Genomic DNA, 26,892 nt, shown 5'->3' on the forward strand with positions numbered 1-26,892 from the left:
TTTCTACATGATTGGATCTGAATTCTGCAGTCATGAAGTCTCTTGAGTCCTTTATGCTTTTTTCCAGAGCCACCAGTAGCTGTATAATAGTGCTTCTGAATTGGCTTTCTGACACTCAATTGTAATCCAGATTTTGTAACTCTGTGGGAGAGAGGACTGTTTCTGATCCTTTCTTTTGAGGTGAGGTTTTCCTTCTAGTCATTTTGCTCATTGCAGAGTGGCCAAGAACAAGTTGTATTGGGAAAGGGAGAAAAAGAGAGGAGAGAAAGAAGGAAAGAATAGAGAAAAAGAAAAAAGAAAAAAGGAAGAAAAAAGAAAAAAAAAAAGGAAGAAAAAGAGAAAGAAAAAAGAAAGGAAAAAAAAGGCTGGGGGAAGCAAACAGAAATCAAAAAGCAAAACAAAACAAAACAAAACAAAAAATAACACGGGGGAGTATCTTCTGGTTCTGTGTACTTTAAGTCCCTTGACTTCCCCTGGAACTTGTCCGTCTAGTTGGTCTTCTGGGGGAGGGGCCTGTTGTGCTGATTTTCAGGTGTTAGCACTTGGTGGAGCTGCTCTGCCCCCTGCCTGGTGCAGGGCTCCGTGGGGGTTGTTTACCCCCTGAGGCCCCAGGAGGAGCAACCGCAGTGGCGGGGCCAGCCCTGGAGCCCTGGAGTCAGCTCCCGCAGTAAGTCCGGAGCTCTCGTCTGCAGGGCCTGGAGGCTCCGGGGCGGGGCCGCTGATCTGCTCAGCTGGGGCAGGAGCGTCCTCGCTGTCCTGGGCCCTCCCGGCCTCTGCCTGTCCCGGGGGAGGCCGGATCCTGCGCTGTGTCCCGGCGCCCTGTGCTCCGGGGCCTGCACTTTGGTTTGCGTTCCCGCCCCGCAGCCCCCTCCGCGGAGCCGCCCCCGAGCCCCCCCCGAGCTGCTCCCGCCCCGCAGCCCCCTCCGCGGAGCCGCCCGCGAGCCCCCCGAGCTGCTCCGGGTCCCCCCGTGCGCGCTGCAGCCCTTAGGGAGCTCGGCCGCGGGGTGTGGGGCTCTCCCGGGGCGCAGGTGTCTGTTAGTGTCCCCGGGAGCCCGAGGGCATCCCCGCCCCCCTGGGTCCTGCTCCACCTCCCCGCGAGCCCCTTTCCGCCCGGGAAGGTCGGTGCAGCTCCTGCTCCTCCGGGACGGGGCTCTCCTGTCCTGGGGACACTCGCCCCGGCCTCAGCCCGGCTCCTCGCGGGGCCCCTCCCCCTTGGAGGCCTTTGTTTCTTTACTTCTTTTCTCCCATCTTCCTACCTTGATAGATGCGCGAACTCTTCTCACTGTAGCGTTCCAGCTGGTCTCTCTTTAAATCTCAGGCCGAATTGGTAGATTTTCAGGATAATTTGAAGGTTATCTAGGTAATTTGGTGGGGACAGGCGACCTGGGGACCCTACTCTTCAGTCATCTTGCCCCTCCCCTTCTCTTCTACACATAATTTTACTTTTCCTTGCCAGTCATATTCCATGCCTAGAATTGTGTTCATAGGCAAGGAATAACTCCTTTTTATAATTATTCCTGAAATTGCTCCCAGAGATGCTGAACATGCCTTTTTTTTAATCATTCATTGATCCATTCGTTCAACAAATATAGGATTACTACCACCTGCCAGGTTCTACTGTAGACATTGAACAGAATAATTCCTGCCTTACCAGGACTTAATAGAAGAGAACAGACAATAAATACACAAACAAAAATACAGTATGAAAAATATAGAGAGTGAAATGAATTATGGTGGCAAATCATGTAGGAAAGTGGACTAAAAATACCAGGATGAATAAATACGTATTTTTATAGGGTCATCAGGGAAGGTTAATTAGGAGACCAATAGACAACTATCAAATGAGTCCCACACAACTTTTCTCTAATTCTTATCGAAATTAGAAGAACTGAAGGGGAGAGAGGTGAAAACCACTTCATTTTATTTTGTATGTATATGGAAATATGATATTATTTGATTTCCAGTTTTCTCCCAGAATTTCCTAATCTTATCAATGTTTTGAAAAGAGTCCATAGCATATGTCTCTCTATTCACTCACTCATCTATCTACCCACCCACCCATTGCTCACCTATCCTAGCCAGCCATTAACAATTTTGATGAGAAGATTCACAGCCAAAACTGAGCTCAGAACTCAAGGTAACAGAAGAAACTTGCCTGGCCATTATTAGGTCATTAATTCATTAGTTAGTCAATCATTTCAAATTTTATTTAGCCTTTCCATTTACCAGGCACTTCTAGAATCTGGAGATGTGAAATTTACAGGTTCCTGGCCTTCAATGAGCTTACATTCTAAGCTTTCAAACCAGGTAACAGAGCTCCCTACAGTAAGATCTCACTATTAGCCTGTGTAGTTGCTCTAAGCTGGTGGATGCTTGGAATACATATCCATGTGATTGCTGGTTTTTGACTTTAATAACATGTTTTACTTAACTCACTATGTTCAAAATATTATCATTTTGACATATAATATAAAAATTATTGACATATGCACATTCTTACATGTATATTTTATACATGTAAATAACATGTATATTTTATACCTGCAGTACATCTTAATTTGGATTAGCCCTATTCAAGCTTTCAGTTGCCGATATAGCTGCAACATATGGGACAGCACAGCTGTAGAAAGCGTATGATTGGTTTTTAAGGGACAAATCCCACTCATAACACCTGTCCTAGCCTAACTTTTGTCTCAGCTATTATTCACCCATTGTTTAGGAATGCTCTTTTCCTCCCTGGTGGTCAGCTTTACCAATCATCCTCCCCTTTGCTTATGACTCCTAACCTTTACACTTAATGTCTTCCCTTTTATAACCCGGAAGCTGTAACAATGAGATCTTTTACCTATGTTTATTCAAACTGCCTTGCATGTAGATTTTACTGGCCTGATCTGGCCTCCAGAACTTTGCTATTCCATTTGCCCTATCATGTAGGAATCCCTACACCTTACATACAAGGAATTGTCATGGGGACCAGGTCACAAAGAGGGAAGCAAGTGTAGGAATAGTTATACGGTCTCTAGGGATCCCTGGATGGCGCAGCGGTTTGGCGCCTGCCTTTGGCCCAGGGCGCGATCCTGGAGACCCGGGATCGAATCCCACGTCGGGCTCCTGGTGCATGGAGCCTGCTTCTCCCTCTGCCTGTGTCTCTGCCTCTCTCTCTCTCTCTCTCTCTCTCTCTCTGTGACTATCATAAATAAATAAATAAATACCTTAAAAATTAAAAAAAAAAAAAAAAGGAATAGTTATACGGTCTCTATATTTCTATTATTTCTTATCCAATGCTTTCTAACTGATATACTGAGGCTAATTTATTTTCCCTTAGCCTACAACAAAGCAGAAACAAAGACTCAAAGAAGGCATTTGCATAAGTTTAGGGTGGAAAAACTCACATACATATTTGTAAAACAGTAATTTTCATTCCCAAAGATAAGGCAAATCTAGGGCAGGAGGAAGGGAGGGTAAAGTTACTCACCTTAGAGAGAAGGGAACAGATAAACATGATTCTTAACTAGAGAAAAGGAAACTTTTTTTTTTTTTTTTACATAGATCAAGGAATTGAATGGAAAGGATCCAGGATTCAACTATTTATGTATGTGGAGCCATCCCAGACTATGTCATTTCTTGTGATCCACTACTGCCAAATAGTCTTAGATATCTGGGAGCTCCTAAGGGTGAATAACTTGGACAATTTGAATGGAAATGAAGAGAGCAAGAGAAGATCATGGTATGAAAGAATGAAGAGAGCACCCCATGAGCAAAGTAGAATCAAGGAGAGCCAGTGAAATAATAAATGCTTCATCACTGTTACACAACCAATAGATAGAGATCCAGACAAGCAAACTTTGAGTAAAGGTCAGGGAAGTTCACCAGTAAATTTTAGGGATGTAAGATACATAAAAAGACTCTACTGTTAAAGGAATTTTAACAAAATTCCTAGCAAAGAGACAAGAAAGATAGAAATCTGGGGCTGGTGGGTGAATCTCAGTATATCAGTTAATGTATTTTGCCACAAAAGACAGTTCCCTAACACTGACTTAAAACATGTTGGTGTTTATTTTGTGCTTGCAGTAAGTCTGGAAATAGTGCCAAAGAGGGCTTGGAGATGAAGGCCCGGTATCTCCCCACCTCTGCCAGCCTCCTCTTATTAGATTTTGTACTTGGTTTTTTTTGCCTTACAGTTTCAAATTGGTTGGTTAAACTCCAGAAATTCTATGCACACGAACTCATATGTGGTCTAACAGTGAAAGAATGGAGAACAGCCCAATGGCTTGTTCCCATGAGTCTCTGTTTTTTAACCATGGAGGAAAAATATTTCTAAGGCACTCCCAAGAGATATGCCTCACATCTTATTGGCCAGAATAAAGTCACATACCCTACCCCTAGCTAGAAGGAAAATTGGAAAAGCTTAGGTATCAAGGGACAGGGGGATTTGGAATTATTGTTGGGCAACCACTCAGCCACTTGAAGTGAAGCACATGGTCAGGATAAGGGCCAAGTACAAACCTGACAATCTCAAATCCATTACATTGATCATGGATTGATTGATTGATTTTATTTATGTATGTATGTATGGAGACCAGTTCTAGGTTGAGATCAAACCTAAAAGGAGTGTGGTGATTAGATGCCCTTGCTGGGGGAAAAATGTGAAGACCGGTGACATCATTACAGTTTACAGGACCAATTTTGAGAACATTTTGATGCCAAGTGAAAAATTTTCTTTTACTTTATTATGCAGATAAGGATGGTCTATCTTAAGTTTTTGAGCAAAGACATGGCAATAAGAAATTTTAAACCAGCGGCAATGTGCAGCCTGGGTGTTTGTGTGAAGGTTAATCAATGCTATTTCCCCTGGGGACTCTGTGACATGCAGTATTTTCTTGCACACCCAAAATAATAGAGCAAAATCAACATGATATAGACTGTAGAGTCTACACAATAACCTTAGAGGAAAGTTAAGAGTGTCAGGGAAGAGTGTGAGAAACAGGAGTAATCTGAAGGTTTCAGACTAGATAACTTTTAGTTCGCTAAATTTAAAGGTTGACCAGTTATAAGAAGCACTTTCCATATAAAAAATTAAATAGTTAAGATTCAAAATGATAATTTTTCAATTCTAAAAATGATATCACAAAGGAGCATAAATATATTAATGGAAAAGTTGAAGCTCTGGAATTTGGTTAAAGAAAATGTCTTAAATTTGTATTATAAAGATAAAAATAGTAAAATTAAGATATCATTTTTAAAAATAAAATTTCATTTTTGAGCTAAGTGGCTCTTCATTCTCAAGAATAACCACAAGAGAAAAGTTATAAAGGCATAGCTGATGTATATTTTTATGGTTTTGCCCTCTCTGTCTTCAGGTAGAAAAAAAATCAAGCTTAATTATTCTATAATCATTAGAGTTTTCTCAGTCCTATTGCTCTTTGACCTTACAGCAGATTCTCCCTGGATAGCTTAATATTCTCTACCATTTAAAATCAAATTTCCCACATTGCTTCTATTTTAAAAGGTCACATAGCCATAGATATAATCACCTGATTTTAAAACCTTCAACTTCAATGTTAGAAATATACTGCTTTTATCTTCTAATGAGATGAGTTCAGATGGTCCCAAGCAATATTTTTAAACTGTCACTTAATCTTTTACAGCTAATAAGCTGTTCTACAAGATCACAGTGACTATTCACAAGGTTGTGTAATTTATCTTAGAAAAAATTTTTTTCAGTATAATTGATATCAACAAAATGAAGGAGTCCTTAATATTATGATAAATTAATATTACTCTTTACAACATTGATTTATAATGGGATACAAGCCAAAGCTTAAAAAGATGTATACCAATTTGCCCTTAAGCAAAGCAAACAAATATTTCTGAAGAGTCAATGCCCACTTTAACTGTTTATGCCTCTTGATCAAAGACTATCACCTGATATTTGGTTGTAAGGAGCTGAGTATAATGTGATATTAGAAAAATCACTTTTCTGCTGATTTTTCTAAAATGTGAAGATATGTAACTCATCAGAAATAAAAACCTAATAAGATCTATCACAACACTGTACTGTATTAAGTTTAATCAGTTAAATTTTGTTCTGGCTTTTTAAACAACAGATTAAAAACAGTAGATGCTAAATATTAAACATACATATATTTGTACTAAAGAGTGAGCAACATCTTTCAGGAAAGTTATTTAAATTTATTAAGTATTATCCCAACTGCTATTAGGGCCAGAGACTGTGGGATTAAAATTGATATGAGAAACATGGTTTAAATATTTATAAAATGCTAGCTGGGTTAGGAGAACCCTGAATTATGGCTAAAGTATAGTCTATAAAGTAGTATATGAGCTTGGGAAGTTATGATTTCCATGCAGATTGATTCCTCTGATCACTTCAAAAGATTTCTAACAAACTAAAACAACAACAACAACAACAAGCTTTTTTCCCACCCAATCTATTGTGTTGAAGAACATTTTGGTTGACTTTCCAGTTGTGAAGGTTAATGTCTATGTATCCGACCAAACAAAAACCTATCTTTGGCTTCAAGAGTGAAAAATGGTTGACTTGACTCAGCTGTGTGTGTGTGTGGCTGGGGGGGGGGGTGGGGGGGGGGGGGGGGGAGGTTCTGACCTGTATTTATTCATCCCTTCTTGGATTCACATATGCAGAATTAATGGTAGAGCCACAGCAGTCACATAATCTCTGTCCCCAATACAGAGGCTGAGTTATTTGCCTTAAGTTTGCCCAGGAAAACCTTTGGTCAAAGAATATCAACACAGCAGAATGTTCCAACCTAGTTGTCTCATCACTGCACAGAGGAATACAATTCTAAGCCCTGGGTGCCATTTAACTTAGCTTTCTTTGTCTTGCCCAAGTCTATAAGGCAAAGCATTTACTTCTGCTCCATCACCCCACTGTTTTTCTTCCCAAAGTGCAATTATTACTGACAGTAATAATAATAATGTCTTTATAGTTCTGTGGTTGAACCAGCATTTTGATGGATAAGTTTCAGAGAAACCTCAATTTTGCTTAGACCTCATGAAAAGGACTTTAACTAACGAGGGTTTAACTTTTCTCCAGTCTAGAGCAGCAATACCAGAAGATTGTTGGGAAATTATTTTGTAAGATTTTCTGTTTTGCAGTGTGTTTATGCCACTATAACTCCCCATTTCACAGAGAATGAAATTTAGGAGTTACAAATTTAGACAGTATATACCCCAGTTAACACTGTACAATCATTGGGTATGAGGCCTTCTCAAGTTCCAGCCTCTCTTTTCACACACAAGAAAACAGAGGCCCTGAGAATTAAAGCCATTTGACAGAGAATACAAACTAGTAGTAAACAGAGGGGCCCAAACTAGGGCCTTCGAACCTCCAGTACAATAAATTTCACACAATTGTTCCTGGTCTCTTCCTGTACCACTATAACATAAATTAACTTTTTTGGACTTGATATAAAAGAGATAACTTTGACTACTGTTATGCAATTATTAAGTCAACTCTTTCAGTTGCAGTTAATCAGGATCTGAGGAGACCTTATAATTTTGACAATGCAGGCAGGACATCACCTGCTTAGGGATAGAGAGTGTCACCATTGAAGGCAGGGATACAGAAAGTACAACAGACCAAGATTCCAGTTTGTCTTTTCCTCTTTCTCATTTTCCTTAGGGAAGAAAGGGGACATTAGAAAGAAAACAGTATAGCCCATATTCTAGATCACTGTTGGAGGTAAAAAAAAAAAAAAATCAAAGTTCATACGGGTGGAATCTGAGAAAGAAACCACATTGAAGGAATCTAGAACTTCTGATTCATTGAACAGTTTTCTAGTAGAATGAATAACTGAAATAGAGTGTATACTAACTTTCTGTTCATATTTGCTTGACAAACCGAGACACAGACAATTCACACACCTGTTTTCTATTTGGTCTCAGAGTGTAAATGGTACATAACTTTCTATATATTTTAAAGTAAGTGACAAAAACAAAACAAACACCCTCATGCTTCTTAGCTTAAAAAGAGGGAATTTTGCTTACATCACTACCATGGAAAGGGCCAGAACTTGGCCCCAAAGATAACTGAATGCAGAAATTCAACTATTGCCTGGATATTTCTCTTTCTCTTCACTGCTTATTTCCACTGTCTTTAAATATTAGTGTCATTGTCTGCTGCAACATAGGCTATAGTCTTTTTCTACCCAGGAATTCTGGGGTTGTATCTTTATAGTCTTGCCAGCAACTCTAGGGTTATAAGGATATATATGCCAGCAACTCTGGGGTTATATCTTTATAGCCTTGCCAAAGGGAGAAAAGAAAACTTTACCAGTTTAACTGAGGTAGACAAATCCTCAGAATAGTTTCTGCTTGTCCTAGCTCGGGTCATGTGCCTGCTTTGAATCAGTCACTCCAAACTAAAGGTGTGAATACTCTGCTGATCTTAACTTTGGCCATGTGTTCACCCCTGCCACCAGGGGTAGAGTTTTTACCAGAATAAGCTAAAGTAGCACAGACATGACCACTTTAAGATCCCCAAGCATATTAACTTTCCTAGTTTGCACATAATAATAGCTAACAGCCAACACCTACCATATTATTGCCAACAGTTATACATTTATTAACTATTTTAATCCTCACTGCCCTATGAGGTAGGGTTTATCATTACTTGTACATTAGAAGAAACTGAAGCTTATTGGGGTTAAACAATTTGTCCAGGCGACCCAGATAAGTGGCAAACCCATAGCAGGTTGGCTCGGGGCATATACTGTTAACTCACATAGCATATTTTTACATCCTAGAGGCCCCCTGGCAAACTTGTTCCCCTATAGACAGAGATCCTTCATTATCTCTGGTATTTAGAGGTATTTTCTTATTTAAAGCCAACCTTCATTTTAACTATTCCATCTCCTTTTTCTTCTTCAGGGTCTTACCTACCAACCATTCCCTCCTTTACAAGGTATCTTCAAGCCCTGCCATTCTACTAGATCATCTCCATTTTACCAATCCCCATAATCTCTCCACTTTTATAATTCAATCTTTGTAAAACAATATTTTTTAAATCAATGCCTCCATTTTGTTATCTTTTTCCCCTTTCCCTACAAATCACCACACCTATCATCTGCCCTAGCCTGACTCACTCTTTTACATTCTATACTAGTAGCACGATTTCATCACTAATGAGTTCCTAAAGGTTAAATCCAGTGGGTTAGCCTGGATGTTACCTCTGTTCCACCAAACATTCTTATTCCCTTACTTTGTAAAGTTCAATGCTCTTCCCATATCTAAGAATATTCCTTTTCATTTTTTTTTTTTTATCCATTCCTCTTTGGGCTTTCCTTAAGTGATGACTTCTCTAGGGTTCTGTTCTTTGTTCTTTTGTTTTCTTGCTCTATGAGAGCTCCTTAGGAATTCTCACACAGAACTCTGATCCTAACCCCCATCTTCATGCTGTCTACTCTCAGTTCATAGGTCTAATTCTAGAGTTCTTCTCCCTGAATTTTGATTTCTTCAAATATCTTCATTTGGACCTTATAAGTCCTAAGGATCCAGTGAATAGCTTCAAGTAGGATAATAGTAATGATCAGATGTTGATTTTATAAGGAAGAAAACACATAGAAACAAGATGAGGCCTGAGTTAGGACTCTTGGTCAGATCACTTAAGAAGATATGAAATAGTGATAAGATCATGAAAAATTGAATTAGAACACTTTGGATGGAGAAAAAGGATGTGTGAAATATCTTAGATACAAATAGACTAAGTTTGGTAAATGATGAATATGCATACAAGAAGAGAGTGCTCAGGAGTGACTTCTGGATTTGACTTTAATAATTGGATGAAACAAGAGTGGAATATGAACACAAGAACAAGCTAAAAGGGAAAATAATAAATGGAGCTGTAAGACTGAGTCCTTTCTTCTTCTCTGCCCAAATATAATTATATTTACTTTAGCATAAATAGGTTCCAGATTCATCCTTATGTCTGCTGGATAGAGACCACATAACTCCCTTACTAAGCTGGAATGGAAACATTCTAAGGAAAGCAAATGCAAAAAAAATTATCTGCTATTTCAGGAGGAATTCTCTATGTTAAAGTAAACTATCTGGTCCCAGAGCAAATGAATTTCTAGCTACCTGTTCAACTGTATCTCTCTGATGCAAAGACTTCTTTTCTCTGTTTGCCCAGTTTTCCAACCCCTGTTATCAACTTTAATCATTAACCTTTGTTCCTCCTTGCTCCCGTTTACTATCTGTTTGTACTTTCAAAAAGCAACTCTTGGTATTGTTAATCTATTTAATCACTTTGGTGCTTTATTTTGAGGGGCTATGGTCTTTATTTATTTTCATCTATTCTCTTTAGTAATCTTCCACATACTGATACTGGATTGGCTCCCAGTCCCAAACTGGGACTTTACACTTGGCTTTTCAAATATAGGGAAGTTTGGGTCAGGAATTCCTTGCTTTAGTTTGGTAATCCCTTTATAAGTCACATATGTGCACTTAAACATTGTTATCACAATACTAATACCCTAAAAAAACAAGCATTGTGCTACATATGACTAAGACAGACATTATTGAAATAGTGAACAAAATCCCTATGGCTTTATAATGTGTACAACAAGTCATTCTTTGGCTTTTAACTGTGTCACAGGTATGGAAGAAACAGATTTGGGGACAGAATAAATCTTAAACTCTACATAAAGGCAGAGTCCACTGGAATTCCATCAAGGTTCTGAACCACCTTGTGTAATTTCCCTGTGCTGTGGCCCATTACTTTATATGAAGGAACTATTCCTCTATTCACAGATGCACATGTCTGAGAGGAGGGCACAGTAGGTAAGGAATACGCATTGATCTTTGTGAATTTACTCATGAGTTTGCTCATTTATCCTCAGGGTTTGGCTAAAGGCAATGCTTATAGCACATTGTGAAATGGGGGTGGAGACAGAGGAATCTTATACCAGAGCAAGTAGGGAAGAAGAATACAATACTATCAACAATACTAAACAAACTTGTAGACTTATAAGGATAGGTATTAGATTTCATACATATCTGTAAATTTGATTGATAAGCCCCTACCATACCATCTACTAAGCCTGAATTTCATCCTCTGGTTTTTCTTCAACATTTTAATTTGATATAATCTTGATAGAAATATTTGGGAGCTGGAAGATGATAAAATTGATCTTCACAGGGTCCCAAAGATTCCAATGGAAAGGAAACATGATTTAATGTTTTTCTAAAAAAGAAAGAAAATGAACTACTAAATTATTTCTATAAAACTTTGGGTACAATTCTCAGGAAACAGAAAATTACTTTCCTGAATAAAATGGTTTTAAAATTCCTTGTTTTAACAGTATTTTATGAATGAGTTCTATTTCTTTAATATTTATTTAGAAATAAGAACAAATGATTACTACTTTCTCAATCATGAAAGCAATTCAAATCTACAGTACATGAATATGAGACTAAACATACTACTTCTAGAACTTCCATGTTGTTACTTTTAGCACCCTGAAGAAGCACTTTGCCTCACTCAAAATCACAGCTTATTTACTAAAAATCTCCTTTGAAACCACACCCATAAAAAGTATTAGGAGGAGTCCTGCAGCTCCTGAGCATGCCCCCAAGACTGTTTTAACGATTTATAATGCCCTCAGTGGCTGAGGCCTATATGTGAAATCTTAATTCCTGCTCTGAGCCATACAGATTTTATCCAAGAACTAACAGTGTTAGTGTAAACATACCCTAAAGGGTCAGACTTGCTAATGCACATTTAATTCTTTCCATGGATGACCATCTCCTTTGAGAATGCTATCCAATCATAAAAGTAACAAAGATTTTCAGCAAGGATCTGACATTGAATATAGAGTAAGTGAAGAATGAAATAGCTGAGTTTTGATCACAGTCCTTAACGAAATCCCTATACCACTGGGATTTTTGGTTAACTAAAGCTCATCACTTCTAATCTGGAGAAAAGCAGGAGGCCCTGAGGCCCAAAAAGGAGAAAGTTATGTGGCCAATATGGCAAATATGCCTCTAAAAGAAGAAATGTCCTTACCTTAAGAGATGAACTATTGAGAAGTTAGTGCTCACCAAAATTCTGATGTCTTAGAAAGAAACCATTATTTTTGTTTATATTCCCTGAAGGTGCCCTCTCTTTACTACTAGGCTTAATGTAAAAGAAAATATAAACTCCTTTAGCAGCATAATTGAACAGTTCTACACTGTATGCTTTTTATTGCAGGGAAATGCAACTCTCAGGAGTTTTGTAATATGGCCTCTAACAGCATTCACTCATTTATTAGGACAGTAATAAATAATTATTCAGAATAAAAATCTCACTAGGGTATCAAAGCTTATTGGAAAGTATGCCAAGCAAGCAATGCAGATTTGTTGTTTACAGTAAATAAAGTAGAAGTTTTGCCTTAAGATTGAGCTTTAAGTTAACCTCATCATCATTAACAACTTTTAGGTGTTGGGTGGTTTTTTGTTTCTTTGTTTGTTTGTTTGTTATTATTTTTTAATCTGCAGATACCAGTAAAGGAGAAAAATCATCTCACTTAATGAAGCTAATTCTCTTTTCGAGAGGTATTATTACTATAATCACAAGCTTGGATTTAAATGTATAAAAGCATTCTCTGCCCAAACTTATAGAAGTGAAATCATCTGTGTCCTTCATTAACCCACATGCCCACCCCCGACACTCATTAACATTATGGAAGAGGCTCAATAGAATCTGTGCCAGTTATCTTGACTTTTGTTCCTACTGAGCTTTGAGTTATATACAATTCATGTATCCATGCCTGACCTGATGGCCAGCTGTATAATAGACAGTTTCAAAGTAACTATAAAGAACAAAATATAAACCACTTCACTGGAAAATAAACTTATTTTCTCAAGGCATACTACTGCTATGTCAGGAATTTGTTTTGGTTGAGGTTATAGGCAAGTTCAACAAACACTTTTGTACTGTAACACTCTATGCATTTACTACTCAGCTCCTTAACACTTACCTCTCCTAAGTGAGGTAATGACTTTAATTGCTTATAGTTAATTACTTTAAACAATTAACACAATTGCTTAATTGTAACTGAAAATGTATATGAATGTATTCAGAATCCTGCCTGACTAGAAATAAAATTACCCTCTGTGATGGTTAATTTTGTGTGTCCATTTCGCTGTACCACTAGATGCCCAGATAGCCAGTTAAACAGCATTCCCCTCACACTTGTGAGGGTGTCTCTGGAAGAGATCACCATTTGAGTCAGTACACTGAGCAAAGCAGATGGCCCCTTGCTAACATAGATGGGCATCACTCAATCTCTGGAAGGCTTGAATAGAACAAAAAGGCAAAGGACAGATGGATTTGATTCTCTCTGCCTGATCATTTGAGCTGGGACATAGGTCTCCGACCCTTGTTGCTCCAGGTTCTCAGGCCTTTAGACTCAAACTAGAGCCTATACCAGCAGTTCCCAGGTCTTCAAACTACACGTGGGCAAACTTCTTGGGTCTCCTGTTCGCAGAAGGCAGATAGTGGGACTTCTCAGCCTCCGTAATCATGTGAGTCAATACCTTAGAATATATATATATATATATATATATATATATATATATATGCACACACACACACATATATAGTATGAATCACATATGAATCATATATATGTATATATTACTCTTACCGTTTCTCTAGAGAACCCGAATACACCCATTTAACCCTCTATTTGGAAATCTGTTTCTCTCCAAATCTGTAGAGGTTATCGGTGGGACCAATGAATTGAGTACCACTGAAACACAATATCCCATCCACAGTCACCTTTCCTCTACCAAGTGCCCTTCTGGAACCAAAGGATAAATTCATTATCAAATATACTGTTCTTCTGCACACCACTTGTTGGGTCATTGTGTTTTCAGGCCTCACAGAAAAGTAACCTAAAGAAAAGTGCATGGCTTCAGGAATTTTATGTTACTTATTCATTTATTCAATAGTTCATAGTCAGTAGATATTCTTCTGTTTTCAATTAGAGTATGCTAATGTCTTCTGCACCTTACTAGATGATTACTTTTATTTTTTTTAAAGATTTATTTATTTATTTATTTATGATAGAGAGAGAGAGAGAGAGAGAGAGAGAGAGAGAGAGGCAGAGACACAGGAGGAGGGAGAAGCAGGCTCCATGCTGGGAGCCCGATTTGGACTCGATCCCAGTACCCCAGGATTGCGCCCTGGGCCAAAGGCAGGGGTTAAACCGCTGAGCCATCCAGGGATCCCCCATATGATTACTTTTATGCAAGAAAAGACTAACCTTGAGTCCCAAAAAAACTAGCCAATCCTCCAAAAACCAAGGCAATCTAATTCTATGAGATGCAAGGCAAATTTCAAATTTTGTTCATTTTAAGAGAACTTAAACAGACTGGTGTGTTTATTCCCTAGAGTTCCCTTTGTTTCTGTGAAAGGTGATGCATATTTAATATACAATTAAATATCATGATAAAAAATACATAACCATTTAATTCTGAACTTTCTTACTGCTGAGTGAATTCTAAGTTTATTTTCAATAGCTATGAATATAGCTAAACTGAATATAATCGTAATATTAAAGATGCTATTGAAAATTACTAAATTATCTGCTCTCTGTGATATAAGTCATCCAAAAGTACATTTACATTTGAATTATTTATATATCTAATGTTAGAAGATAACACCAATTGAAAGAATAACAGCTAAATTCTGGTTTTATCTGCTCCAAACAAGAGAGGGAAAGCAAAATTGAGGTTCCTTAATTTGCATGTGGATTTCAGCAATTCCTCATCTAACTCCATTTGCTCCTCCATAGAGTATAGGGGACTCATAGGAATGAGAGTTGAATATTTCCTAACACTTTACCCAAGAACTGGGGAGGTGGATGTGTCTCATCCCTCATTAAATCAGAGTTCTTCAGGGATCTCTATGCATGTTCACTCAGAGCAGTCCAATTTGGGTCAGTGATCTGTTATTGGTCTCTTGTCCTATTGCTCTTAGCCTCCTTTGAAGAATGTCAGAGGGCCAATGGCTAGGAATTCAGCCACAGATGCAAGATCCCTCCTACAAATGAGGAGTCACTCCAGAAATATTATTGTTCTCTTTTCCAATCCCAGAGGCTTCTCACTTTAGGTTTCCAAAGATGGAGATAATTGAGTGGAGGCAAAAATACTTAATACAAACTAATAATTTGGGGGCTTAAATAAGAATAAAAGATGCTTGATTTTAAAAGTTCCTTGTTATTGTTAAAATACTTCATTTGTCCAAAACAAATTTCTAGGAGCACAGCCAAATACTATAGCATAAAATGAAAATCAAGATAAAGTTGGACTAATAAGAAGTGCTGACAGATAATCATGTAAAATAAGGGAGTTTTCATTTTAGAGATGAGCAGAACAGACAGGAAAATAAGTAATTGTGTGTCTGCCATTTAAGTACAAATTCCAACTGCCAAGAGAGTAACATTCATTCTGGTTCCAAGCAAATACATTCTTGCCTTCTTTTCAGAAGACTCTTTGTTTAATAGCTCTGGAACTTTTGCTTCATATTTTAAATCTCCTACCTCAGTTCCTAACAGACAAAATGTCTTTGTCTTCAGCCTCTCAAACCAAGAAACAATGGGGTTTCTCTTTATTCCTACTGAGGTTGATTTGAGGCTGGTTACTTAAAATCCCTATCTATGATTAAGCAAGGAGAAGTAATGTGGTTATAGCAAAGAGATTAACAAAAACACATCAAAGATAATGCAAAAAATTAAAATATTTTAAGCTATTAGAGACTTCAGTTAAAGTACTGAATAAAGAGATCAAATGGGGTGAAACTGCTTAGAAATTATTAATTCAATCCTTCATTATTTTCAAATGAATAGTACATGTTCATATATAAAATTCTTGAAGATTTTAGTGGGAAAAGCCACCAAAGATGATCATATCTGTGAGTGTATAAATATACACACACGGTGGATAGGGGAGAAAGGCAGATTCTTAGTAGAAAAAGAAGGTTGCAAATCCAGTTATAAATTAAATTTTAGTGATTTAAATAGTTCTCAGAAATCAGGTCATATTGATTCTCATATTATTTTTATTTATTAAAGCATTTAAACAGCTTCATAAATTAAAAGTATAGATAGTACCTTAAACCAAAGATCAAATTCATAGAAATCATACTAGACAGATACTGTAAATAACATTGCAAGATTTAGCAACAGGATATTAGTTAAATGCAAATTCCAGATGTACCACAAATAATTTTTGTGTAAGTATATTCCAAATATTGCATAGGACATAGAGAAAAGACTGCATGGTGAGAATGTGTTTGCTTGAAACAAGAATTAAGGCTGACATTTGGCAGCTAAAATCAGTACTTCCATGGCAGACAAACAATTATTTTCCTGTCTGCTTATCTCTAAAATGAAAATCCCTTTACTTTATATGAAAATGTGTCAACATGGGACAAATTTTAAAAATCATTTGTTGTATATTTGAAATTAAAATTTAACTGAGCATCCTATATTTTATCTGACAACACTAGAAAATACCAGAATTACTTTTAATACCAGGGACATTAAAAAAAGTTGGCTCAAAAAAAAAAAAAAAAAAGTTGGCTCAAATTTTATAAAATTTGGAGTATTTAACACTGGGGAAAAAAAAACAGTTTTAGCCAAGAGGAAGTTTCTCAAATGTGTTTATGATCAATGATTCATAGAGTCATTTTTCAATGTATCTAAATTATTACCCTTTTCCTATCCAAAGTGCTTAACTTCCTTTGCAGTTTTATTTATTTTTTTTATCTTGAAACTTGAATATAGGGAAGGAAAACCAGTCTTAATATCCTTTGAATATATTTTCCCCTTTCTATAATTTTTTTATGCCATTTCAACAAGTCTTTGCCTGACAGTCAACACAACCTATATCCTGTCACATTCTCTCCTCCCAGTTGTATATGGATATCCAGGCTGTGTCCAGGGTCTTCAGACCAATTTTCAACTCTCTTATTCAAACTTCATGAATTCTTTATATCAGCAGTGACCAGAAACTGACTGAAACATTTAGAGTCAGGTAGGCTTCCCTGATATGTCGATGTCTCTGTCTCCAATTATTTAATACGACTAATATGGTCAGTAAATGTTTCAGTGTTCATAAAGGACCAGAAAAGCACTCCACTGCCAATTCTACCTGGTAAAGGCTATTATTATGCCATTTGATACAAACTAGATCCACAGATAAATTTTAGAAACTCTCGCTCTAGCCATCCATGATAAAAGCTATTGCCCCTTAGGAGATGGAACTCATTTGCAGAGACTATTCACAATTCAGTACAGTCACTCTACAGGGGCTTCTCAAGGTAAGATCTTTGTAACAGATTCATTTGTTGGCTGAGGTAGAAATTTAATGATTCAAACATCATTGTGTACACCCAAGTGACCTTGTAGGCCACAGTGAGAAAGAAGAAAAATTAAACTTCAAGTTATCTGAATAGTGAATTTAATCCTCTTAAAAATAAGATCCAAAATAAAGTATACCTGTGTAAAGTTATCTTATTTGAATTTATAAAAGTTATTTATATATTCTGGAGACAAGGGTTTTATGTATTGCAAATGTTTTCTCCCAACTGATGCCTTGTCTTTGAGTTTCCTTACCAGTATCTTGATGAACAGAAATTTTAAATTTTGATAAACTACATTTTATAGTTTTTCCCTCTTAGAGACCAATCTAAGAAATATTCTCTAACCCAAGATTGTGAGTATATTCTTCCAGTTTCTTTCTAGAAAATCTATAGTTTTATCTTTTGTATTTAGGGTCATACTCCTTCTCAAATTAATTCTGTTTTAGTTAGGGATTTTGTTCCACTTGTTTTGCCATTCTTCAAAAGTCATATAATCTCCAACTTCTGCCTGCTTTTGTTTGCTTTCCAGTGGCATCAAGTAGTATTTGTAACAGTTGTTTTTGATTTTTGTCTAGAGCCTATAATTATTATCAAGAGGAGTGTGTTTTAGTACATTCCTGCTGCTATAACAAAATACCATAGACTGGGTGGCTTAAACAACAAATATTTAGTTCTCACAGGTCTAGAGGCTAAGAGCTTCAAGATCAAGGTTCTGGCATATCGGTGTCTAGTAAGGGCCCATTTCCTGGCTCTGTGTTCTCACATGGCAAAATGTTGATCCAATTCAAGTTATTCACACATTGCCAGAACCCTTTCCAAACACAACTAACCTCTCTTCATGTCAAGGGAGCTTGGTAATAGTGCCTAACTTGCTAACTCCTTCTGGTATCTTGCCAAACAAGTTTGTCCCAGCCAGTCGTACCATATTTCTGAGAGATGCAGCAAACCACCAGGCCTCCAACTTTGAGGGGTCTTTGAGAAGCATGAGGAGCTTTAGGTTAGATGATGAGAAAAATGTATGCTTTAAACAGAGACTAAGTAATCCTTCTTTAGAATTTAGAGAGTAATCTGATGCTCTTATGAAAGTGATTTTCTCACTTATCACATAATATATATCTAATAATTTATTCATTTTATTGCTTGGTACTAATCTTTAACAATAAACACTTTCAACAGCAATGAAATAAAATGTACATGTTTGGGATGCCGGGGTGGCTCAGTGGTTTAGCATCTGCCTTCCTCCCAGGGCGTGATCCTGGAGGCCCAGGATTGAGGCCTGGGATTGAGGCCCCCATCGGAGCCTGCTTCTCCCTCTGCCTGTGTCTCTGCCTCTCTCACTCTTTCTCTCTCTTTCTCTCTCATGAATAAATAAAATCCTTTTTTTAAAAGTACATATTTAATGGAAAATTAACTAGTGAATTTCCATTTCTTGGGACAACTGATGGTAAATAATTTGCCTATATTTACCATCCAACATGGGGGCAATCCTAATAGCAAAAATTGCGAAAACCTGAAGCCACAAGTCTGCTAAAACACTATCATTATCTACCTCAAAAGCTAGTAGTTATATTGACCATTTAATGCATCTACCTAAAGAAAATGACTTAACATATATACCCACAGGGATATTTGCATATATCTTTGTGAAGCATAACTTTTCAACTAGATGAAGTGACTGTACTTCTAAATTAACTTATGTTTAGTTATAAATTTTCTTATGCATATATAAATAGCATGCATATATAAATAAATAGTATGTTAGTTCTATTAACTGAAATAAAACTTTTAAATTAGTTAAATAAAAGCCAGCTTTATTTTGTATCATCAAAGTCCTCAAATAGATAATCAGCTTAATTTTTTAGATGTTATTTTCTCAACCAGTTTATAAAATCCAAGTAAGGCTGGTTTTAAAGTTCATTCTTCAATTGAACACCCAACTTGGGTCTTAAGGCTGTTGTAAATTTGTTACAAAGTTCAACATTAAAGATAAAACTATGTATGTTTTGATGATATTTCAGACACAAATTTTATGGAAGACAGCATTATTATAAAAATATTTTTATTAAATGAAGAAAATGAAGCAAAACTTTGCAATTGGTCATGGTATACACATAAATCGAAATTATATTACTTTTTATATTCTGCCAAGTAAAAGTCACAGTTACCTAAATTTCTATTTTTATAGATTCAAAAATAATTAAACTATGCAATTTTTGTTACCAAGCTGATCTTGAATATCAAATAAACATTTCACAATGGCACTATATACTTTCTTTTTTGAACAACTGTCAATTGAATTTTAGTGTATTTGAGAATCTGGAAAACTATTTTTTTAATTGATTATCTTAAAATGGTATTGAACGTATTGCAAATGAGTCCTCGAAATGCCAGGATTTGTTCAAACTATATAAAAATCTGAGTCCAAGTATTCAGTGAGTGAAGTGTCAGAATACTTCAGCTTTTGAAACATTTACTGAATTGCTATTATTAAAAACAAAGCTTGCAAACAGCAATACATTAAAATTTATTACTAGCAAGGGAGCAATTGAACAAGTTGAATAGAAGCTAAAATGGTGTATGATATTAAATTTTAAAAATTCTATAATTGTGCTTTAGAATTGTGTTTCCAAACTATCTGTGATAAAGAATCAGTTTTGCTTTTAATTTTCAATCCTGAAAAAACTATACTTTGGTAAATTACAATAATGAAAATAAAATGGACAAGAAAACATACAAAATTCAAGCCCAGATTTTTTATAATTAGTTTATGTAGATATAAAATTGTATTTTAATAAATATAACTATAACAGAAAAAATTGTAAAAATAATACAAGTTGTTCAATGAAATTGTACATACAGGAAACAAATATTTAGGAATGTTATTAAATTCCTTTATGTCATCCTGCCATCATAAGTCTGGTAAAAAAATTATGATTGAAATTGGTTCTCCATCTTAAGCACTTATTGCACACTTTCAACATGTGCAACCCTTTTCAATCAATATTTAAAGTTTTTAATGTGACAATTGAGCTTGATTCTTTTTTTTTTTAATTTTTATTTATTTATGATAGTCACAGAGAGAGAGAGAGGCAGAGACACAGGCAGAGGGAGAAGCAGGCTCCATGCACCGGGAGCCCGACGTGGGGCTCGATCCCAGATCTCCAGGATCGTGCCCTGAGCCAAAGGCAGGCGCCAAACCGCTGCGCCACCCAGGGATCCCGAGCTTGATTCTTGATTGCTAATTTATCTAATCTAGGTTGGATTGGCAGCAATTCTACTTGCAAGAGTTAGTATGTCTAAAGTTGTTTCTTCTTATATTAGTATGAAAACACAGTAGAGAAACGAGAGTCACAAGTATGTTGATAAGAACAGAAGAGATTTTTAAGACTTTTTCAACAAGTTCAAGGTATTATTTCTTAACTTTTCTTGCTTAAAATTGAGCAGGTGAGACTATGTTCAAAATTCATACTTAATCCTTCAGTAACCAGTTCTGACAACTTGTCCTATAAAATTAAATTTTAATAAATATAATTTTATTAAAGAAATGAATTTCCTATGCAGGATCTTATGATGAAAAATAAAAGTCAAAACATTCCATCAAATTCATGAGGTGTTTGATATAAATTCTTATAGATGTACAGTATCAAGATCACTTCCTTGATAAGTGTTGTTTAATCACAAAACATGTTAAAATAATCTATAGAAACTGTCTTCCAGTCTTCTAACTTTTCTTTTCTGCCATTGAAACACGTGTTGCTTTCCTTCATTGTATGCATGCAATAAGATCATTAAAAATTCCAAAAATATCAATAAGCACGTCTAGTGCTCAATTTACAGCTTTAAAAACCTGGAACCAAATCATTTTCTTATGTCATAGAAACCCATTATTGATAGAATTTTACCCTTGATAACAATTGTACCTCCACATGCAATAGCAGTTGTACATGATCAATTTACCTATTATCACATGATAGACAATACTCTCAAATTAAACATCTTTATAAAACTAGTGTGAAATCTTGGTCTTTTTTCTCCAGAATCACTTCCAACAACACAATCACTGTTTCTTTTACTACTACCATCACATTCCGAGAAGGCCTGTCTTGTTAAGTACAATAGCAAAGCTTATTTTGCCATCAGTAAATTAGGGTCAAAAATAAGTAATTAGGAACCAAAACAATCTGGGTGCCTTATAAGTATAGTTATTTTTGAAATCCATTAAAAAACTGAATACAAAAAAAAAATTAACCAAACTCCAGAAAGTGACAAGCTCACAAAAGAGAAAAACAATTGGCAGCTGCTGTCATCTCTGAAATAACAGGGAACAATCTGCCACTGATAAAGACAATGAGGACTAGCCTACCTTTTAATAAATCTTTTTGGGTTATGGGTGAACTTCTCTGTTGGATTAATAACTTGAGGATCCCAAGACACAAAGGAAGACTACACCACTCTCCAACTCTTTCCCCTACATCTTTATTGGGGGTGATACCCTAAAATTATGGCAGGAAATAGAGTTGAGAGAAATTACTTCAAGTTTTCAGTTAAGAAAGAGTGGGAAAGGGGCAGGAAAGCTATATGAAATCTCTCAGGGGTAATTCCTGTTTTCACAGAGTGTAGGCCAGCCAGAGCCACCCTCCAAAGGCCAAGAATGGTTAACAAGGATGAAAAAGATCACCCAAGGCACAGAAAGCACAGGACAGGATTAGAGAGCAAAGAGAACTCCCAAAACCACCCCAAAATGCTGACAGTCAAAATGAAGTGAGGAGAGCTCTTCCGTAGTTCAGAAGTCATGCAGCCCAGCAGTGAAATGCAGCAGAAATCCTGAAACTTGGCAGTTCTGGAATTCTACGCCCTGCTGAAGGGAAGGCTACATCCATTCTGGATGCCATGAAGCTCTCTTACTGTTTTATTAACCCAGTAATCATTTAGATTCTCTCATTTTCTCCTCTTTCTGTTGTCTTACAGTTTTTCCTAAATCTGAGTTTTCTTTCAGAATCATTTTCCTCTTCTTTCTTCTTTTAAAATAAGTCAACTATAAGCTAAATGTCTTCATTGTGTCTCCATTTTTGAAGAATATTTTTGCTGAGCCAAGAGATTTATTATGTAATGGAAACTCCAATTTAATGTTCCTTATATGGCCTTTTCCTTGAAATTCCAAGTTATAGACAATTTGAACACTGTCTTACAGGGAAGCATATGCTTAAAGAAGACATAAATTGAAGATCTCTGTGAGGTACCAGATTCCCTATTGGTAGGATTTGGGGGACTAAACCCACCAAAAATTAGACTGACCTTATCAACCCTTCACCAAAGCTTATATAATACTTTTTGAAAAGGAAATATTAAGTCCTATCCTATACCATAAATACCAATAGAAATTGGATGTAATATATATTTCACTATCCCTTGAATTACTCCTAACTGCTTTAAGATGAGTTCAAGATGCTAGGGCTATTAATAGAATGATTATATCTCACTTTCCAGACTTGCTGAATTCTCTGGATAAAATTTTTATAGTCATAACTTTATGCTAGTCAAAATTCATTTTCCTTCCATTGGCCCCTTCTGATACCTAACATATCCCTACACTATTCACCCCAGCTTCCAGTCATGAGGGGGAAAAATGGACTTTGACCCTGAAAGAACACAGTGCAGAAATACAATGAGTTAAGAATAAATATTGAGGTCATTTTTTTTTCTGCTTAGTTCACTTTTTCTCCTTAATGACTCTTCAATGTTTTATAGGAGTTATTCAACTCCAGGGAATCTGCCTTTCCCCTCAAATATCTGTCATATTAAATGATTCCTACATTACTATATAGGCTGTGCCCTCTAGGATACTATTTTATCATGTAAGACCAATCCTTTGCTTGTTACCACAAACAACCAATCCCTTGGGAAGTAAGTCTCTGGAAAGTATGTGCCTAGGAATTTAGGAAATGAAGTCACATGATCTACTCTAGAGGATCGCCGACGAGAATCACTAATTACCTTTGTATGTACACCATCCAAGAAATAGTTCCTACAGAAGTGTATATACGATTGGAAAGGGTGGTAAGAAATTGAATCTTAGCTGATATTATAAATTATACTTCGATAGCTATTGAAGCTCATTAGATAAATCTACACTTTTTAATCTAAATAGTAAAGATCAAAGTAATAGCTTTAGATTTTCTATTACTTGTCAGTGTGGTAACTGTGTCACTGTTATACTGCAGCTGCACTTGGATAAACACTACTGGCCAAATAGAGTAGTCCATATCTAAGAAGATATTCACCTGGCTCTTCAAAGTAGCCTCAGATGGATTCTGTAATGTGTTTTCTTGCTATGGATTATAATCATCATTTTCTGTTAATGGCCAAATACGGGCTCTCCAGGGTCTTAAATGCTTCTGCATAGCCACTTCACATCACATGATGTAGCAACTCCTCCTCACTTGATAAAAGGAGGTAAGCGACAAAATGTTGTTCAAACAGTTGTTTGTTGTTTCTCAGATAACATACCACCCAGAGATTATGAGAGCAATGCAGATCTGGAATGAGAGTCTTTTCTGGAGGGAGATGGGTGGGGGATAGGTTTGATCAGTGATGGGTATTAAAGAGGGCACTTATAATGAGCACTGGGTGTCCTATGTAAGTGGTGAATTACTGTATTGTGCTCCAGAAACCAATATTGCACTGTATGCTAACTAAAATTTCAATTAAGAAGAAAAGTCTTCTCTGCCTGCCTCTCTATCCTGGCTAAAGGCAGGCCAAAGGAAATGGATTCAGAAGAGAGCAAGAATAGGAACAGTCACCTCCATCAGATATGCAAGACTGAGAACAATCACTTATCAGCTATATGCCTATAATCACACAATGTCATGACTTGCATAATACTGCTTAGCTCAGAATGTCATCTACTTTGCAATGATGCCCCACCTTAAGAAATCATTCCAAAGGCTCACTCTGCTTCTGAAATCATAACTTAAGAACTTCTGAGGCCAGTCCATAACCAATACAAACCTATGCATTCTGTTAACAAAGACGTCTTTTTAGGGTTTTCCTTGTGTGGATTCTCCCTTACTGTATCATATCAATACATCTCCAGTTACTTACGGCATAGCAAGTTTCTTTGAGTAAGAGACTTTAAACACATAGAATACAGAAACAGAACATAGACACAAAAAGTATCCAATTAGATTATAGATAAATACAAATATGCATGGCTTACAAAAGAAAAAAATGGTCAAGCAGAACCTAAGAATCTATAAGCAAGAGAAGTGATCTCTTATCATAAAGCATCAAAATGCTATACTGTTTGATAACTCTTAGAAAATGCGATTTTAAATTATTACAATAATTATTTGTAGTACTGAGTCACACTATGAAAATATAAAAGAACATTCCAGACTAAAATAATGACATTTGAGACTACCACTGAAGAAATCTTGGGTTGAAGATAGCTTGCTAGACACTTAACTTTAGACTGCAGTCTTCTCGTATATAATGGAATGATAATGTCTGCCATGCTTAATTAAAAGTGTTACTCAAAGAGCAAAATTAAATAATGAATGTGGAAAAACTGTAAAATGGCAAGTTCTATACAAACTTAAAGTGTGACTGGGTATATGCTTTAGGTTTTATATAGCTTTTTTCATGGATTTACACTATTGACACACCACCCTCTCTACTATCCCAGGCCTGTCTATCCTAAATTCCTGTGCCAAAAAAAAAAAAAAAAAAATCAAATATTACAGCTTTTGGAAAATTGAATCCATGCATGAATTGAAGATCCCATTCAATTTACTTATTTACCTGAATTTGAATCAGGGTAGGGTTAAGGGATCAGGGGTTCAGCATAACAAATCAACTTCAATAAATGCCAACACTGAGAAATCAACTTCTTGTAGTGCTTTGGGTAGCTATATGAATCAAAAAAACAATTCATTTAAAATGTAATTTTGCATGTGATTAATCTATAATCTGGTCTGATTGCCTGTGGTACATTTTTATAATTATAAATTGAATGAAGAATAAAGATAATTCAAATAATCTTATTGGCTAAGGCACAGGGCATTAATTCAGTTTATAATAGCAATAATGACCTCAGCCCAGGACATTTCCAGGCAATTAATGACTGGTTGGAGTTAATGGCCCGAGTTTCAGCCAAGGACCATCAACTCCTCCTTGCTGGTCATCAATCCTCAGAAATGCCCAGTGCTCAGAGCACAGTCAGACCCATTCAGAGCTTGACATCATCCCAACTTTAAATTTTCAAGCAAATTTGTTGCTCTGTTCTTTTCCCTATAAACCCATTTTACTTATAAACTAGGTAAAAATGAAGGATACTGTTTTTGAATAATAAATTAACTCATAGAACATAATAATTGAGTGCCACAGAGGCATAATATATTAAGTAGCATTGTAATATTGAAAACATGGTAGAGACCCAAAATATAAGACATCCATTTTCCAACTCTATGAATGACTCAAAATGAGTCCTACTAAGGAGAGCCTAGGTGGTAAGCCCCCATTTTCATGGTTTTATTTTATGTATCCCAGAATGAAAATTAGAGCTAATCTGTAATTTACCTATTTCTGCTTTCTAACTAATAAGCCACCCTGCTTGACTTTAAATTCTTTCCTAGGATGAATAAGAGACAGTAGAGAGAAACATGATTTTTAATATGCAAGCCCAAGTGATACCACATGACAATATCATCAGTCATTTCAAGCTTCTCTAGAGGGCTTAACATATTTTTTTCCATCTCACAGGAGACATATGAAATAGATGACCTGGATCACCAGCATGTCACACACGGGCTCTTTGTAAACCATTCAAGTAGCGAGAGGGATTTGGCCGGCCAACCACCATCTCTATGGGAAACCACCAAGATGCTGCTCACCCAGGGAGTCATAGCCTATGGAAAAGCACTATACTGGTCATTGAGTTTGCCCCCCACCAGCTTCCCCCCAGCACTTAAAAAAGAAAAAACACACGATTTCTTTGTTGTTTTAATCCATATGGGAAAGGCAGAAATCATGAAATGACAGTGTGTAAAGTGGCCAGTACAGTCAGGGTCACTGGCCCGAAAGGCATGAATTCAGACCACCTGTGACTGTTAATGAAAGAGAAGATGTCTTCATTCAGAGATTACACATGCCCGCAGTCCTGTTGGGGCTGAACTTTTTGCCTTCTATGCATTATCTATTTGAAAAGGCAACTTTTAGAAATATGCATATTATATTCAAGTGGACAATTCATTATCATTATTACTCACATTAAGAGCCAATGTCCACAACAGGCCTCATGTAGGCTATGCAATGCCATTGTCCATACAAGGAAAGAGAAAGTCCCTCAGAAGCTGAACTAATGCCTCCCAGAAGGGATTTCTCAATGAGAATGGGAGATGTATTGCTAAAGAATAAAGTCAGGGACCCCTGGGTGGCGCAGCGGTTTGGCGCCTGCCTTTGGCCCGGGGCTGATCCTGGAGACCCCGGATCGAATCCCACAT

The 26,892-nt window shown here is 36.6% G+C and overlaps 2 long non-coding RNA genes across 3 annotated transcripts in view; one reads left to right on the top strand and one right to left on the bottom strand.

Moving 5' to 3' along the window:
* The window catches only part of LOC111091653, a 26,230-nt gene extending 16,864 nt beyond the window's left edge, over window positions 1–9,366 (bottom strand). For both annotated transcript variants that reach the window (XR_005376388.1, XR_005376389.1), the window contains exon 1: window positions 9,242–9,366. This is a non-coding gene — a long non-coding RNA (uncharacterized LOC111091653). The remainder of the gene's footprint in view (window positions 1–9,241) is intronic.
* Window positions 2,192–26,807, top strand: LOC119865204. Its single transcript, XR_005376393.1, has 3 exons — window positions 2,192–2,307; window positions 23,614–23,845; window positions 26,153–26,807. It is a non-coding gene; the product is annotated as an uncharacterized LOC119865204 (long non-coding RNA).
* Window positions 26,808–26,892: the final 85 nt, after the last annotated feature.

This window comes from Canis lupus, chromosome 22, assembly GCF_011100685.1.
Source record: "Canis lupus familiaris isolate Mischka breed German Shepherd chromosome 22, alternate assembly UU_Cfam_GSD_1.0, whole genome shotgun sequence".
Classification (NCBI taxonomy): Eukaryota; Metazoa; Chordata; class Mammalia; order Carnivora; family Canidae; genus Canis; species Canis lupus.